The following is a 16975-nucleotide window of genomic DNA, read 5'->3' as shown; positions in this document are numbered from 1 at the left end:
CACAACCACCACCAACCCCAAAGGTGAGCAGCTGCGGGTGGCAGAGCCCGCGGGCGCGCGGCCCGCGCCCAGGAAACCTTGCAGCGCCACGGGCTTGCCTTGGCTTGGTTTGCTTTTTCAGCAGCGGTGACCACCCTGGCGGCCCTGCAGAAGCCCGTGCACCTGTCCCAGCAGGGGCCACACACCTTCGCCGAGGCCTTTCCTCAGCAGCCAGGTGACACCAACATCAACGAGACGCTCGCCTGCCTCCAAACCGCGCACGGCACCGAGGCCATCCCTGACATCTCCGACAGCCCCAGCTTCACCGCCTTGCTCCACCAGCTCCCCGACCTCTCCCAGTACGTGCCGAAGGGCGGCTGCCCCAAGGAGCGAGCGGTGGTGGCGGGGATGGGGGACAGCGAGGACACCGTCCCCGATGGCCCCGACGGCCCCGACTTGACCACCTCCCTCATCAACCTCCCTCACCTCTCCGAGTACAGGGCAGGGGCGGCGGCGCCAAGGAGACAGCGGCAGCGCCCATGCTGGGGGACAGCGAGGCCACCGCCCCCGATGTCCCCGACGACCCCCATGGCCCCGGCGGCCCCGACAGCACCGCCTTCCTCAACCGGCTCCCCAGCTTCCCGCAGGACAGGGCGCAGGGCGACTGCCCCCAGCACCAAGCGGCGGCAGCCATGCTAGGGGACGCCGACCCCTCCTGGGCGGGGCTGCCGACATCCCCCTCGCTGGACCCCAAGAGGAAGCCCCACCAAGAGGTGCAGGAGGCGCTGCGGAGGCAGCCCCGCGTGCTTTTGACCTGCTTGCCGCTGCCGCCGGGCGTCACCTCCTGCCGGGTGGTGCCCAGATCGGGCAAGGCGGGCGGCAAGCAGGCCAAGCGCCCCGCGCCGGCCGGCACCCCCAAGACGCAAGACACCTCCCCGCGGGACAACATGCCGCCCAAGAAGAAGAAGGTGGTGGTGTGCCGCGTGGCAAAACACTCCAAAACCCCGCGGCAGGGGAAGCCGGACAGGGACGGCGAGGCGGCGGGTGGCAGCGGGCAGCAGGTGGGCAGCGGCGCGCACCAAGCGGGCGCCACCAAGCGCAGGGCATCTGAGGACACCAATGGGCCCGCCTCGGTGCTCCAGCCACCCAGAAGCCCTGGGGACGCCGGGGGGCAAAGCGCCCCGCCCCCGCCGCCCACCCGCCCACCCCGCCCGCTGCTGCTCGAGAAGGCGCGCAGCACGCATCCCCGCGCCATGCGACCCCACGACAGGCTGCTGCGCAAAAGCTCCAGGCCAAAACACTGCGGGGGCCGAGGACGCCCCGCTCCGACCTGAGGGCCCACCTGCTGGCCTCCATCCAAAGCTTCCACCCGCTGGGGCAAAGGGGGAAGGCGGTGGGGCCCGTGCGCCAACCGCCCCAGCCGGAGCCCCAGGCCGGCCCCAGCGTGCCCCCCAAGGTCCCCAGGCCCCTGCCCCCTGCCCCCACAGCCGGCGAGGGGCCCGCTGCCTCCGAGGCCCCAGCTGACGGCCAGAAGGAGACGGCACCGGCGGCGCCATCGAGCAGCAAGGCGCGCACCGGGGCTGCCACCAAACCCAAGCGGCCCAGCTGGCTGCGCCTCTCGCCCACGGGGGGCCAAACCCCGCGGGAGGGGCTGCCGCAGCAGCTGCACATGCCGCCGCGCCTGCCGCGCCCTCCCGCCGACTCCGCGCTGCCACCTGACTCCCGCTGGCCCCGGGCTAGGCCCACCCCGCTGGAGGAGCAGCAGGAGTCCGTGCCCATCACGCCTGAGCAGCGGCCCGAGCGGGAGCGCCTCAAGAAGCTGGCCCAGGAGGAGCGGCAGCGGGCGGCCCTGCAGATGACACTGGGGCAGCTGCAGTTTTTTGTGCAGAGGGAGATCGACATGCAGATAGCCGACGCCTACGGCTACCCATAAGCCACCGCTCCAGCACCGTCCCCCCTACCACCCACGCACAGAGCAGATGCGCAGGCAGGGACCTGCACCCACCCGCTCCATCCCCAGCCCTCTCCCACATCCCCCCGCTTCTTCTTTCCGTCATTAAAAGGCTTGCCTGTTCGCTTTGCAGCGCCTCTCTCTGCCTGCGGCCATTTGCTCAGCGGGGGTGGGGGGGTGGGGGGGGTTTAACGCAGCCTCTGCCCACCCCGCAGGTGGCTGAGCTGGGCTGGGGATGGCCACCCAGACGATGGGTAGACGGGGCATCGCTCCGGGTGGCAGGCGCCCGTGGGAGAAACCACACTGATTCGCACCAACGCCGGGAGGACGCAGGCCTCCAGCACTGCCCCACTACCGGCATCACCGCCCCGCTACCGCCAGCACCAGCACCGCCCCAGCACCAGCATCACTGCCGGCCAGCTGGATCCGGCCCTGGCAAGGAGCCGCGGCCGCCCCAGGGGGCCAGGCAGAGACAGCCTGAGCGCGCAAAACGCAGCTCGCCCCGTGGCCGGCCAGCGGCCGTCGCCTGCCAAGGCTCGCGTGCCGAGATCCCGCAGCTGCCGCTGCAACGCCTGCACGGCTCGCTCGGCCCCCCTCTATGGCCTCGTCCGGCGCTGCCCGGACCTCGTATCCACCAAAAACCCCTGCCCACACGCCAGCCCTCAGCCGCTCTCACCAGCAACTCGCAAACGGCCCGTGCCGACCGAGGCCAGAGGCTAGGACGCAAAGGGTCCAAATACAGGGGCCAAGATTCTTTCACGCACGTGCCGGGTCCCAGCCCAACTGGGGCAGCCCCAGTGTGCCTTTACACAGGGTTCTTGGACCCTTCAGTCGGTCAGGGACCAGACCACTTGACTGATCACTCCCACCCACGCTACCCACTCCTCATCACAGGCCAACTTTGCAAAGCAGCTCTAGTTTTGCAGCATTCTTGCTGCTTGTCTACCGAGCCGCATCTCCCCGTACTCCGTCTCGCTACAGTTCCTCATCTCTGAGGCCGGACGACGCCGGCAGGGTTTCAAAGACGTGGCAGAGGGGCTAGGATGCTGCCGTTATCTTGCTGGGCCCGGGGGATCCTTTCTCCGTCACGGACAGCTCTAAGCTTCCCGGAAGCAACGTCCTTCTTTCCAGGGCCGGGCTGTGCTGTCCTTTCTTTTCCTTCAGCGTGAGCAATACCACAGCCTCCAGGAAAACTCCACTACCTCCTCACATTGCAGGGGATCACGTGAACTCCGCGTCTCTCTCTCTCTCTCTCTCTCCCCCGCCCCCTCTCTCCACAAACCAACCTAATACACTTTTATCCTCTAAAGGCTGGTTGATGAAATGGTTAAGGACGGGACTCTTGGTAACGTGCCCTGAGGGTCCCAGCAGCCAGGGCCCCAAAAAGCCAGGGACAGGCTGACGGAGAGCCAGCAACCGCTGGGCTAGGACACCATCCCGGGGCTGGGAAAGCACCCTTGGGATGGGAAGCCATCATGCGGATGGCAAACCACCGTTGGGATGAAAAACCCTTGTGGGGGTGGGAACCCATCCTTCGGGACAGGAAAGCATGGGCAGGATGGGCAATCCTTGAGATGGGCAGCTGTTGCAGTAGGAAAAATCAACCCAGCGCAAGGCTGGCTGCAGCAGGTGCTGGCGGAATGAGCGCCGTGGAGACGAGGGCTGCTTGCCCCCAACAAACCCCACCCGGACCAAGCGCCATGGCAGGTACAGCAGCAGGCTCCCGCTCCTCCCGCTGCTCCTGCCCTCCAGGTAGCCCCCCAGCCGCCTCTGCCCGCCAAGCTCTCACCCCATTGCTCCTCTCTGCTTCCCCCAACAGACAGGTTCCCTCTCCGGCTGCCGACGGCATCGCAGGTGCCCAGCGGGAGCTCCAGCGCCCCGGCCATGCCGCCACCGGGCACTGCCAGCGTGCTGCCCTCCTCTGGCCCAGGGCTGCCGCCGTCCCGCGCGCCTGCTCGGGTGCACGCTGTCACCTCCCAGCCGGCCCGGGCCACTGTCTGGCAGGGGGTGCCGGGGCCCCTGGGGGCCCCGGGCCAGCTCGTGCAGCTCCCTGGCGTGGTGCCGCTTCCCCCGTGGTGCAGCTCCTCCCGATGGCGCCGCTCCCCCGTCTCGTGCAGCTCCCCCACCAGGTGCAGCTCCCTCCCGTGGTGCAGCTCCCCCACGGGGCGCAGCTCCCCACCAGGCCTGCTCCCTGTCCCCCTGCCTATGGCTGGGGACAGCAGGTGCTGACGGGGACGCTGCTGCCCCACCAGCCCATGGGCCTGGGGCCGTGGGCCGTGCTCCAGGGGGAGCCCCTCTACCCCACAGGCTCCTGCCTGCTGCATGGCCCCGCCCGCCCCGGCCCCCGCCACCGCGCCGCCCCGCGCCTCAGCACTGCCTGCAGGGCCCCCCTGTGCTCCACACCCTGCCCCGCACTGCCCACAAGCCGCCAGGGGCCTTCAAGAAGGATGCGGTGGCCAGCCAGGACAGCCACCCTGCTGCCAGCCCCCACCAGCCTGCCCTGCCTCCGCCGACCGGCACAACCACCACCAAGCCCAAAGGTGAGCAGCTGCGGGTGGCAGAGCCCGCGGGCGCGCGGCCCGCGCCCAGGAAACCTTGCAGCGCCACGGGCTTGCCTTGGCTTGGTTTGCTTTTTCAGCAGCGGTGACCACCCTGGCGGCCCTGCAGAAGCCCGTGCACCTGTCCCAGCAGGGGCCACACACCTTCGCCGAGGCCTTTCCTCAGCAGCCAGGTGACACCAACATCAACGAGACGCTCGCCTGCCTCCAAACCGCGCACGGCACCGAGGCCATCCCTGACATCTCCGACAGCCCCAGCTTCACCGCCTTGCTCCACCAGCTCCCCGACCTCTCCCAGTACGTGCCGAAGGGCGGCTGCCCCAAGGAGCGAGCGGTGGTGGCGGGGATGGGGGACAGCGAGGACACCGTCCCCGATGGCCCCGACGGCCCCGACTTGACCACCTCCCTCATCAACCTCCCTCACCTCTCCGAGTACAGGGCAGGGGGCGGCGGCACCAAGGAGACAGCGGCAGCGCCCATGCTGGGGGACAGCGAGGCCACCGCCCCCGATGTCCCCGACGACCCCCATGGCCCCGGCGGCCCCGACAGCACCGCCTTCCTCAACCGGCTCCCCAGCTTCCCGCAGGACAGGGCGCAGGGCGACTGCCCCCAGCACCAAGCGGCGGCAGCCATGCTAGGGGACGCCGACCCCTCCTGGGCGGGGCTGCCGACATCCCCCTCGCTGGACCCCAAGAGGAAGCCCCACCAAGAGGTGCAGGAGGCGCTGCGGAGGCAGCCCCGCGTGCTTTTGACCTGCTTGCCGCTGCCGCCGGGCGTCACCTCCTGCCGGGTGGTGCCCAGATCGGGCAAGGCGGGCGGCAAGCAGGCCAAGCGCCCCGCGCCGGCCGGCACCCCCAAGACGCAAGACACCTCCCCGCGGGACAACATGCCGCCCAAGAAGAAGAAGGTGGTGGTGTGCCGCGTGGCAAAACACTCCAAAACCCCGCGGCAGGGGAAGCCGGACAGGGACGGCGAGGCGGCGGGTGGCAGCGGGCAGCAGGTGGGCAGCGGCGCGCACCAAGCGGGCGGCACCAAGCGCAGGGCATCTGAGGACACCAATGGGCCCGCCTCGGTGCTCCAGCCACCCAGAAGCCCTGGGGACGCGCGGGGGGAAAGCGCTCCGCCCCCGCCGCCCACCCGCCCACCCCGCCCGCTGCTGCTCGAGAAGGCGCGCAGCACGCATCCCCGCGCCATGCGACCCCACGACAGGCTGCTGCGCAAAAAGCTCCAGGCCAAAACACTGCGGGGGCCGAGGACGCCCCGCTCCGACCTGAGGGCCCACCTGCTGGCCTCCATCCAAAGCTTCCACCCGCTGGGGCAAAGGGTGAAGGCGGTGGGGCCCGTGCGCCAACCGCCCCAGCCGGAGCCCCAGGCCGGCCCCAGCGTGCCCCCCAAGGTCCCCAGGCCCCTGCCCCCTGCCCCCACAGCCGGCGAGGGGCCCGCTGCCTCCGAGGCCCCAGCTGACGGCCAGAAGGAGACGGCACCGGCGGCGCCATCGAGCAGCAAGGCGCGCACCGGGGCTGCCACCAAACCCAAGCGGCCCAGCTGGCTGCGCCTCTCGCCCACGGGGGGCCAAACCCCGCGGGAGGGGCTGCCGCAGCAGCTGCACATGCCGCCGCGCCTGCCGCGCCCTCCCGCCGACTCCGCGCTGCCGCCTGACTCCCGCTGGCCCCGGGCTAGGCCCACCCCGCTGGAGGAGCAGCAGGAGTCCGTGCCCATCACGCCTGAGCAGCGGCCCGAGCGGGAGCGCCTCAAGAAGCTGGCCCAGGAGGAGCGGCAGCGGGCGGCCCTGCAGATGACACTGGGGCAGCTGCAGTTTTTTGTGCAGAGGGAGATCGACATGCAGATAGCCGACGCCTACGGCTACCCATAAGCCACCGCTCCAGCACCGTCCCCCCTACCACCCACGCACAGAGCAGATGCGCAGGCAGGGACCTGCACCCACCCGCTCCATCCCCAGCCCTCTCCCACATCCCCCCGCTTCTTCTTTCCGTCATTAAAAGGCTTGCCTGTTCGCTTTGCAGCGCCTCTCTCTGCCTGCGGCCATTTGCTCAGCGGGGGTGGGGGGTGGGGGGGTTTAACGCAGCCTCTGCCCACCCCGCGGGTGGCTGAGCTGGGCTGGGGATGGCCACCCAGACGATGGGTAGACGGGGCATCGCTCCGGGTGGCAGGCGCCCGTGGGAGAAACCACACTGATTCGCACCAACGCCGGGAGGACGCAGGCCTCCAGCACTGCCCCACTACCGGCATCACCGCCCCGCTACCGCCATCACCAGCACCGCCCCAGCACCAGCATCACTGCCGGCCAGCTGGATCCGGCCCTGGCAAGGAGCCGCGGCCGCCCCAGGGGGCCAGGCAGAGACAGCCTGAGCGCGCAAAACGCAGCTCGCCCCGTGGCCGGCCAGCGGCCGTCGCCTGCCAAGGCTCGCGTGCCGAGATCCCGCAGCTGCCGCTGCAACGCCTGCACGGCTCGCTCGGCCCCCCTCTATGGCCTCGTCCGGCGCTGCCCGGACCTCGTATCCACCAAAAACCCCTGCCCACACGCCAGCCCTCAGCCGCTCTCACCAGCAACTCGCAAACGGCCCGTGCCGACCGAGGCCAGAGGCTAGGACGCAAAGGGTCCAAATACAGGGGCCAAGATTCTTTCACGCACGTGCCGGGTCCCAGCCCAACTGGGGCAGCCCCAGTGTGCCTTTACACAGGGTTCTTGGACCCTTCAGTCGGTCAGGGACCAGACCACTTGACTGATCACTCCCACCCACGCTACCCACTCCTCATCACAGGCCAACTTTGCAAAGCAGCTCTAGTTTTGCAGCATTCTTGCTGCTTGTCTACCGAGCCGCATCTCCCCGTACTCCGTCTCGCTACAGTTCCTCATCTCTGAGGCCGGACGACGCCGGCAGGGTTTCAAAGACGTGGCAGAGGGGCTAGGATGCTGCCGTTATCTTGCTGGGCCCGGGGGATCCTTTCTCCGTCACGGACAGCTCTAAGCTTCCCGGAAGCAACGTCCTTCTTTCCAGGGCCGGGCTCTGCTGTCCTTTCTTTTCCTTCAGCGTGAGCAATACCACAGCCTCCAGGAAAACTCCACTACCTCCTCACATTGCAGGGGATCACGTGAACTCCGCGTCTCTCTCTCTCTCTCTCTCTCCCCCGCCCCCTCTCTCCACAAACCAACCTAATACACTTTTATCCTCTAAAGGCTGGTTGATGAAATGGTTAAGGACGGGACTCTTGGTAACGTGCCCTGAGGGTCCCAGCAGCCAGGGCCCCAAAAAGCCAGGGACAGGCTGACGGAGAGCCAGCAACCGCTGGGCTAGGACACCATCCCGGGGCTGGGAAAGCACCCTTGGGATGGGAAGCCATCATGCGGATGGCAAACCACCGTTGGGATGAAAAACCCTTGTGGGGGTGGGAACCCATCCTTCGGGACAGGAAAGCATGGGCAGGATGGGCAATCCTTGAGATGGGCAGCTGTTGCAGTAGGAAAAATCAACCCAGCGCAAGGCTGGCTGCAGCAGGTGCTGGCGGAATGAGCGCCGTGGAGACGAGGGCTGCTTGCCCCCAACAAACCCCACCCGGACCAAGCGCCATGGCAGGTACAGCAGCAGGCTCCCGCTCCTCCCGCTGCTCCTGCCCTCCAGGTAGCCCCCCAGCCGCCTCTGCCCGCCAAGCTCTCACCCCATTGCTCCTCTCTGCTTCCCCCAACAGACAGGTTCCCTCTCCGGCTGCCGACGGCATCGGAGGTGCCCAGCGGGAGCTCCAGCGCCCCGGCCATGCCGCCACCGGGCACTGCCAGCGTGCTGCCCTCCTCTGGCCCAGGGCTGCCGCTGTCCCGCGCGCCTGCTCGGGTGCACGCTGTCACCTCCCAGCCGGCCCAGGCCACTGTCTGGCAGGGGGTGCCGGGGCCCCTGGGGGCCCCGGGCCAGCTCGTGCAGCTCCCTGGCGTGGTGCCGCTTCCCCCCGTGGTGCAGCTCCTCCCGATGGCGCCGCTCCCCCGTCTCGTGCAGCTCCCCCACCAGGTGCAGCTCCCTCCCGTGGTGCAGCTCCCCCACGGGGCGCAGCTCCCCACCAGGCCTGCTCCCTGTCCCCCTGCCTATGGCTGGGGACAGCAGGTGCTGACGGGGACGCTGCTGCCCCACCAGCCCATGGGCCTGGGGCCGTGGGCCGTGCTCCAGGGGGAGCCCCTCTACCCCACAGGCTCCTGCCTGCTGCATGGCCCCGCCCGCCCCGGCCCCCCGCCACCGCGCCGCCCCGCGCCTCAGCACTGCCTGCAGGGCCCCCCTGTGCTCCACACCCTGCCCCGCACTGCCCACAAGCCGCCAGGGGCCTTCAAGAAGGATGCGGTGGCCAGCCAGGACAGCCACCCTGCTGCCAGCCCCCACCAGCCTGCCCTGGCTCCGCCGACCGGCACAACCACCACCAAGCCCAAAGGTGAGCAGCTGCGGGTGGCAGAGCCCGCGGGCGCGCGGCCCGCGCCCAGGAAACCTTGCATCGCCACGGGCTTGCCTTGGCTTGGTTTGCTTTTTCAGCAGCGGTGACCACCCTGGCGGCCCTGCAGAAGCCCGTGCACCTGTCCCAGCAGGGGCCACACACCTTCGCCGAGGCCTTTCCTCAGCAGCCAGGTGACACCAACATCAACGAGACGCTCGCCTGCCTCCAAACCGCGCACGGCACCGAGGCCGTCCCTGACATCTCCGACAGCCCCAGCTTCACCGCCTTGCTCCACCAGCTCCCCGACCTCTCCCAGTACGTGCCGAAGGGCGGCTGCCCCAAGGAGCGAGCGGTGGTGGCGGGGATGGGGGACAGCGAGGACACCGTCCCCGATGGCCCCGACGGCCCCGACTTGACCACCTCCCTCATCAACCTCCCTCACCTCTCCGAGTACAGGGCAGGGGGCGGCGGCACCAAGGAGACAGCGGCAGCGCCCATGCTGGGGGACAGCGAGGACACCGCCCCCGATGTCCCCGACGACCCCCATGGCCCCGGCGGCCCCGACAGCACCGCCTTCCTCAACCGGATCCCCAGCTTCCCGCAGGACAGGGCGCAGGGCGACTGCCCCCAGCACCAAGCGGCGGCAGCCATGCTAGGGGACGCCGACCCCTCCTGGGCGGGGCTGCCGACATCCCCCTCGCTGGACCCCAAGAGGAAGCCCCACCAAGAGGTGCAGGAGGCGCTGCGGAGGCAGCCCCGCGTGCTTTTGACCTGCTTGCCGCTGCCGCCGGGCGTCACCTCCTGCCGGGTGGTGCCCAGATCGGGCAAGGCGGGCGGCAAGCAGGCCAAGCGCCCCGCGCCGGCCGGCACCCCCAAGACGCAAGACACCTCCCCGCGGGACAACATGCCGCCCAAGAAGAAGAAGGTGGTGGTGTGCCGCGTGGCAAAACACTCCAAAACCCCGCGGGAGGGGAAGCCGGACAGGGACGGCGAGGCGGCGGGTGGCAGCGGGCAGCAGGTGGGCAGCGGCGCGCACCAAGCGGGCGGCACCAAGCGCAGGGCATCTGAGGACACCAATGGGCCCGCCTCGGTGCTCCAGCCACCCAGAAGCCCTGGGGACGCCGGGGGGCAAAGCGCCCCGCCCCCGCCGCCCACCCGCCCACCCCGCCCGCTGCTGCTCGAGAAGGCGCGCAGCACGCATCCCCGCGCCATGCGACCCCACGACAGGCTGCTGCGCAAAAAGGTCCAGGCCAAAACACTGCGGGGGCCGAGGACGCCCCGCTCCGACCTGAGGGCCCACCTGCTGGCCTCCATCCAAAGCTTCCACCCGCTGGGGCAAAGGGTGAAGGCGGTGGGGCCCGTGCGCCAACCGCCCCAGCCGGAGCCCCAGGCCGGCCCCAGCGTGCCCCCCAAGGTCCCCAGGCCCCTGCCCCCTGCCCCGACAGCCGGCGAGGGGCCCGCTGCCTCCGAGGCCCCAGCTGACGGCCAGAAGGAGACGGCACCGGCGGCGCCATCGAGCAGCAAGGCGCGCACCGGGGCTGCCACCAAACCCAAGCGGCCCAGCTGGCTGCGCCTCTCGCCCACGGGGGGCCAAACCCCGCGGGAGGGGCTGCCGCAGCAGCTGCACATGCCGCCGCGCCTGCCGCGCCCTCCCGCCGACTCCGCGCTGCCGCCTGACTCCCGCTGGCCCCGGGCTAGGCCCACCCCGCTGGAGGAGCAGCAGGAGTCCGTGCCCATCACGCCTGAGCAGCGGCCCGAGCGGGAGCGCCTCAAGAAGCTGGCCCAGGAGGAGCGGCAGCGGGCGGCCCTGCAGATGACACTGGGGCAGCTGCAGTTTTTTGTGCAGAGGGAGATCGACATGCAGATAGCCGACGCCTACGGCTACCCATAAGCCACCGCTCCAGCACCGTCCCCCTACCACCCACGCACAGAGCAGATGCGCAGGCAGGGACCTGCACCCACCCGCTCCATCCCCAGCCCTCTCCCACATCCCCCCGCTTCTTCTTTCCGTCATTAAAAGGCTTGCCTGTTCGCTTTGCAGCGCCTCTCTCTGCCTGCGGCCATTTGCTCAGCGGGGGTGGGGGGGGTGGGGGGGGTTTAACGCAGCCTCTGCCCACCCCGCGGGTGGCTGAGCTGGGCTGGGGATGGCCACCCAGACGATGGGTAGACGGGGCATCGCTCCGGGTGGCAGGCGCCCGTGGGAGAAACCACACTGATTCGCACCAACGCCGGGAGGACGCAGGCCTCCAGCACTGCCCCACTACCGGCATCACCGCCCCGCTACCGCCATCACCAGCACCGCCCCAGCACCAGCATCACTGCCGGCCAGCTGGATCCGGCCCTGGCAAGGAGCCGCGGCCGCCCCAGGGGGCCAGGCAGAGACAGCCTGAGCGCGCAAAACGCAGCTCGCCCCGTGGCCGGCCAGCGGCCGTCGCCTGCCAAGGCTCGCGTGCCGAGATCCCGCAGCTGCCGCTGCAACGCCTGCACGGCTCGCTCGGCCCCCCTCTATGGCCTCGTCCGGCGCTGCCCGCACCTCATCCACCAAAAACCCCTGCCCACACGCCAGCCCTCAGCCGCTCTCACCAGCAACTCGCAAACGGCCCGTGCCGACCGAGGCCAGAGGCTAGGACGCAAAGGGTCCAAATACAGGGGCCAAGATTCTTTCACGCACGTGCCGGGTCCCAGCCCAACTGGGGCAGCCCCAGTGTGCCTTTACACAGGGTTCTTGTACCCTTCAGTCGGTCAGGGACCAGACCACTTGACTGATCACTCCCACCCACGCTACCCACTCCTCATCACAGGCCAACTTTGCAAAGCAGCTCTAGTTTTGCAGCATTCTTGATGCTTGTCTACTGATCTGCATGTTCCTGGAGTCAGTCTCGCTACAGTTCCTGATCTCTGATGCTGGATGACGCCGGCAGGGTTTCAAAGACTTTCGAACATGGCTACATTGCAGTCCTATGCCCCAGGAACTAAGATTTCTGACCAGCATCTTGAGTGCCTCAGGACTACAGTTCTCAGCTTTTCCCTGAAATAACATGGCCACCTTGCAGCTCTGTGCTCCAGGACTACACCTCCCAGCATGCTGCGGGGTGCTCCTTTCTTCGGTCTCACCCTGCTGGGACATTGCCTCACCGTCCTGGCTGGGCCCCATCCTCCTGCAGGCCCCGGGGTTTCCTCCCTCGGTCTGCCTGTGTCCCAGACCCCGGTGGGGCAGGGAGGAGGAAGAGAGAGGGACAGAGTGGCAGACAGGGGTGGGATAGGGTGTTGGGGTGCCCGGAGAGGGAAAGAAGCAGGACAGAGGGACAGGAGAGAGACAGAGAGAGGAGGAGAATGGGGCAGGGAGCTGGGCAGCGGGTGGAGAAAGGAAACCCCTGGTGAGGAGTGGGCACAGGGACAGGGAGTAGGGCATGGAGGGGAAGGGGGCAGGGGGTGTCCCAGATCATGGTGACGAGCAGCGGGACAGAGAGAGCAGAGGAGGGCAGGAGGGAGGACAGAGGTATGGAGCAACACAGGCAGGCTGAGGGAGAGGAATAGAGGGAAAAGGAGGAGAGGAAAAAGGAAGGGGAGAGAGAAAGGGAGAGGCAGGGACAGAGAGCAGGGCACAGAGAAGCAGAAGATCTGCAAAACAGTCAGTACTGTAAACTGCCTCTTGTCTGAAAAGATGTGAAAACTGGAGTTATCGACCACACAAGCAGCTGCACAAGCCAGGGGCCTGCTCTCGCCCTATCACCTGCTCAGCAATCAGTGAGATCAGAAGAAGTGTCACAAGCAAGGGGACTTCTCATACCCAGAAAGCTACTGAGCAACACGGGACACCACAAGCACCTGCACAAGCCCAGGACGTGCTGTGACGCTAACAGCTACTCAGAGACCGGTGACCTCACAAGCACCCGCGCAGCAGAAGCATCCTCACTTCCAACATCCCAGCTTTTTCCCCTCCATCACCATCCCTGTCTCCCATCTCCCCGTGCTCTCCTCTCTCCCAGGCGCCTTTCTCACCCACTCCACCACCTCCCAGTGGCTGTCTCTGGCTCTCTGTGGCAGATCTTACCTCGGCGGCAGCAGTGTCCCAGCCGGGTCACCTGCATCTCCTTCTCTTCCTCCTCTGCTGTCATCGCAACTGCGCCAGGTGCCTGATGCACTTTTTGACCTCAAAGGGCATTTCGTCCTGCCTCCCTTCTGCTGTGAAATCCTGCTCCTGCAAGAGAAGTGACAGTCAGTCACGGTCACCTCTGTTGCATCTTACCTGCATCTTCCTGAGCTGGACAGCTGCTGGGACCTGTCACCATCAGCCCCGGCTCTGCTTGAAGTCTTCTCCTGGCACAGGCGTAGCTCTGGCTGAGCTTGGGGCGGGCCATGCTTCCTGAAGGAGGACAGCAACACTCACAGTTACTCCTGGGCAGTTTCCAGCTGGGAAAAGCTGATTACAGGCAGGTTTGCCACAGGTCCGGGTGTGCTCCTTGTCCCCCAGCTCGGCCACAGGTCCCACATTTGGCTCCCTCCAGCAGGAGCTTGGAAAACCCCTTCCCAGCTGGGAGCGCCAGGCCCAGGGCACGGGGCAGAAACAGCCCCCTCCCCTGAGCACCCCAGCCCCCAGCTGGCCTCTGCCCCCACACTCCTAAAATTCCAAACAGGCTCGCCCCCTAACTTAATTATCTGCAGTTTTAAGAAAAGAAACTGTGTACTGCCAGATTCAGTAGTCCGACTAAGACTGTTAGAGGGCCATTTGGGCTTCAGCTCCAGAACAAAAGGATTTCCAGTACAGAATCTCAGCTGCCAACTCCATGACCATCTTGGCACTGACACACAAACACGCTGTTGTACTAAAACTTACGGCAAATTAAAATTATCCTCCCCTCCCCAAATCTTTGTTCTTCTCATACCCTCAGACTGCCACAGGTAGTATTTAATGTAATAGAATATAATAATATAATCATGTCATTATTCTGCAATTACCACCGATCAGAAACCCCTCCAAAGCATTACTCCCTGACGGGACTGACAGTACTGCTGATAAGGGAGAACCATCACTACCCATGCACCTGCCTGTTAGGCCTTTTGCCTCTGCGACCAAGCACTTCTACATGGACATCTCTGCCTGACAGGAGAAGACCAGGCCCCCCAAAAATATCTTACATTGCCTTGGCTCTAGAGTAAGCCAGGGATCTATGAGAGTGATACAAACAAGTTTAAGAGAAAGCAGGAGAGCGGAAAAAGCAGAAAATGTAAGATATCTCACCCCCCTCTCATTTCAGAAGAAAGTTTCAAGGGCGTTTTTTTTCTGTTTGGTTTGGTTTTTTTAACCACTGCAGAGCACAAGTTGAAAACACATGCCTATGTTTTAAGGAGAACTGTAAACTACAAGAGTAAAACTATCCAGTCTATGTAATGACACTTCTTTCCAGGATACATCAGTCATTTTTCTTACATTTCACTGGAGAGGTTTATGCTAAAATCACTGAATTCTGATGTGGAAATAGCAAAATGTCATCTGTAAATCTTGGAAAAGAACACCACATTGGAGGAAAACTGTTCATAGAAACTGTAAATGACGTGTTTCTGCTGCCAAAGGTTATAATGCTTTTGAGTATCTTTGCCGCCTTCATCTTCTTTGCCTTCACTTTCTTCTGATGACATTATAACTACTGTACCTCAACATAACATTAAACTGTTCAAGCACTCTTGCAAATTACATGAAATCCAAAATGCCTTACTGTACTGGCTTTGGCTGGGAGAGTTAAATTTCTTCAAAGCAGTTTTTATGGGGCTGTGGTTTGGATTTCTGCTGAAAATACTGTCGAGAATGCACCAATGTGTTAGTTACTGCTGAGCTGTACGTACACAGCATCAAGGCCTTTTCTGCTCCTCACGCTGCCCCGCCAGCGAGCAGGGTGGAGGTGCACAGCGAGTTGGGAGGGGCACAGCTGGGACAGCTGACCCCCGCTGACCCAAGGGATATTCCATACCCTATGACGTCGTGCTCGGCAATAAAACTGAGGGGAGGAGTAGCAGGGGGGACCCTGCTCAGGTACCGACTGACTGTCGGTCGGTTGGTGCTGAGCAATTGCTTTCATTTGCATCGCTTGTTTTTCTTGGGCTTTATTTTCCTCTCTCTGTTTGTTTTTTTTTCTCTTTTCCCTACAATATTTTTTAAAAATTTCTTTTCAATTATTAAACTGGTTTTATCTCAGCCCACGAGTTTCTTTCTCACTTTTACCTTTCTGATTCTCAACCCCATCCAACTGGGTTTTGTTATTACCATCACATCCATGACACACTAGATCCTGCCAAACCTACAACCTGCAAAACCAAAAGACCAACTTATGCAAGACACGGTCCAGAAATTACCATCAGCACAGAGAAGCATACGTATCTATCTTGTTCTGTCCTTGCCGGAACTGCTGGCTGACCTGTCTTCAGCCTCGGTGACTAACAGCAGGCAAGACGCTCTCAGCTGCCTTAGCTCAGATGCAGCTCCTAGGAAAACAGCTATTTCAGAAAGTCATGCCTTGTTATTTTGGGAAAGTGTTTCAAGGAAATGTTTTTAACACTCCAGAATGGTAAGACTAAGCACGGTCATCTCACTCCAAGTTCAAGCTCTGCTACAGATTACCTTTTTTTCTTTTCCCCCTCTTTTCCCCAAAAGGGTGGCACTTCTTCCTGAACACAAGATGAGTTACATGGGGTATACAGATAGCCCACGGAAAACTGAGAAATGAGCCTGTGATCCCTTCCATCCCCATTCCTTGGCACTCCAGCACTCCTTTCACACTCCTTTCCTCGCCAGCAGTCAGGCCTTACGCAGGCTGTGCCACACGTACAAGACGCCAACTTCGCCAGATATTGCCCAAATCATTTCCTACTTGAGATCTGATGGGCTCAGCTACTGCCACAACCTTTTCTGTCCTTACATGCAGTCTTGCCCCCTTCTGACCCATCCAGAAAGCTCCTCAAAGGATCACCTCACTCACTGCCTTCATTGCAACTAACAGTCTCCTTAACACCCCAAAGTTGTTTCCCTCCCTTCACACATCGAGTTAATATGGCCTTTCATGACTTAGCTCCCTCCCTCGTTATTTCCCACCAAGTACCACGACGACAGCTCCGAATTACAGGCCCTGAGAGCAGCTTCCACCAACTGCCACCTGCGACACACCAACAGGAACGGCACTGTCTTCTCCCATGCCCGTCTCCATGCTGGGGAGGAGCTGCTCACACACCCCTGGCAGCCGGCCTTGGTGCCTGAAAATCCTTGCTGTCAACCAGAACCCCCAGATCCCTCTCCATGGGGCTGCCCTCCAGCCTCTCCTTCCCCAGGCTGTACGTACATCCAGGGTTGCCATGTCCCAGGTGCAAAATCCGGCACTTGCCCTTGTTAAACCTCATACGGTTGGTGATTGCCCAGCTCTCTGATTTGTCCAGATCCCTCTGCAGGGCCTCTCTGCCCTCAAGAGTCTCAACGGCTCCTCCCAGTTTTGTGTCATCGGCAAACTTTGATAACAAACCTTCAAGTCCTCCATCCAAGTCATTTATGAAGATATTGAAGAGCGCTGGCCCCAAGATGGAGCCCTGTGGAACCCCGCTAGTGACTGGTCGCCAGCCCCATGTAACCCCATTTACTAGAACCCTTTGAGCCCGACCCATCAGCCAACTGCCCACGCACCAGAACTAACCTACACTCCCTCCTTGATTGGCACCTCTTTCTTCATCAGGTCCTTGCATTTCTGCAGTTCCTGGGGAGTACCTATCAAGATTTTCCTGTTCAAAAGAAACAAGAAACATCAGTCACAACTATGCAGAAAACCTGCCCTTCACATACACGCTGCCCACCCAGGAGCATTATCAAGGCCCTGCATATATGCAAAAGATTACATTAATGCACCGGGGAGGAGAGAGCAGGAACAGCACTCCGGCGCCCATGATGAGCAACAAGAATTTCTGCTCTGAACTGGGGCTTAGTAAATGTGCAAGTACACTACTGATCCAGACACGAAACTAAGCCTGTCACTTCACCCCAGGTGCCACCCACACTGCCCGTTCTTCCATCGCCTCC

At 63.9% G+C, this 16975-nt stretch overlaps 1 long non-coding RNA gene across 1 annotated transcript in view; it reads right to left on the bottom strand.

The window, feature by feature from the left end:
* LOC148051826 (uncharacterized) overlaps positions 1–16683 on the bottom strand; it is a 29380-nt gene extending 12697 nt beyond the window's left edge. Inside the window, exons 1-2 of the long non-coding RNA XR_015699444.1 lie at positions 16596–16683; positions 12974–13285 (exon numbers count right to left, since the gene is read on the bottom strand). This is a non-coding gene — a long non-coding RNA (uncharacterized LOC148051826). The remainder of the gene's footprint in view (positions 1–12973; positions 13286–16595) is intronic.
* Between the last annotated feature and the right edge of the window lie 292 nt (positions 16684–16975).

Source organism: Nipponia nippon, unplaced genomic scaffold (assembly GCF_047370975.1).
Source record: "Nipponia nippon isolate SJK-2023a ecotype South Korea unplaced genomic scaffold, ASM4737097v1 scaffold_53, whole genome shotgun sequence".
NCBI classification, from domain to species: Eukaryota; Metazoa; Chordata; class Aves; order Pelecaniformes; family Threskiornithidae; genus Nipponia; species Nipponia nippon.
Note: the sequence above shows the minus strand (reverse complement) of the source record. Positions and strands in the feature narration are given on the sequence as shown.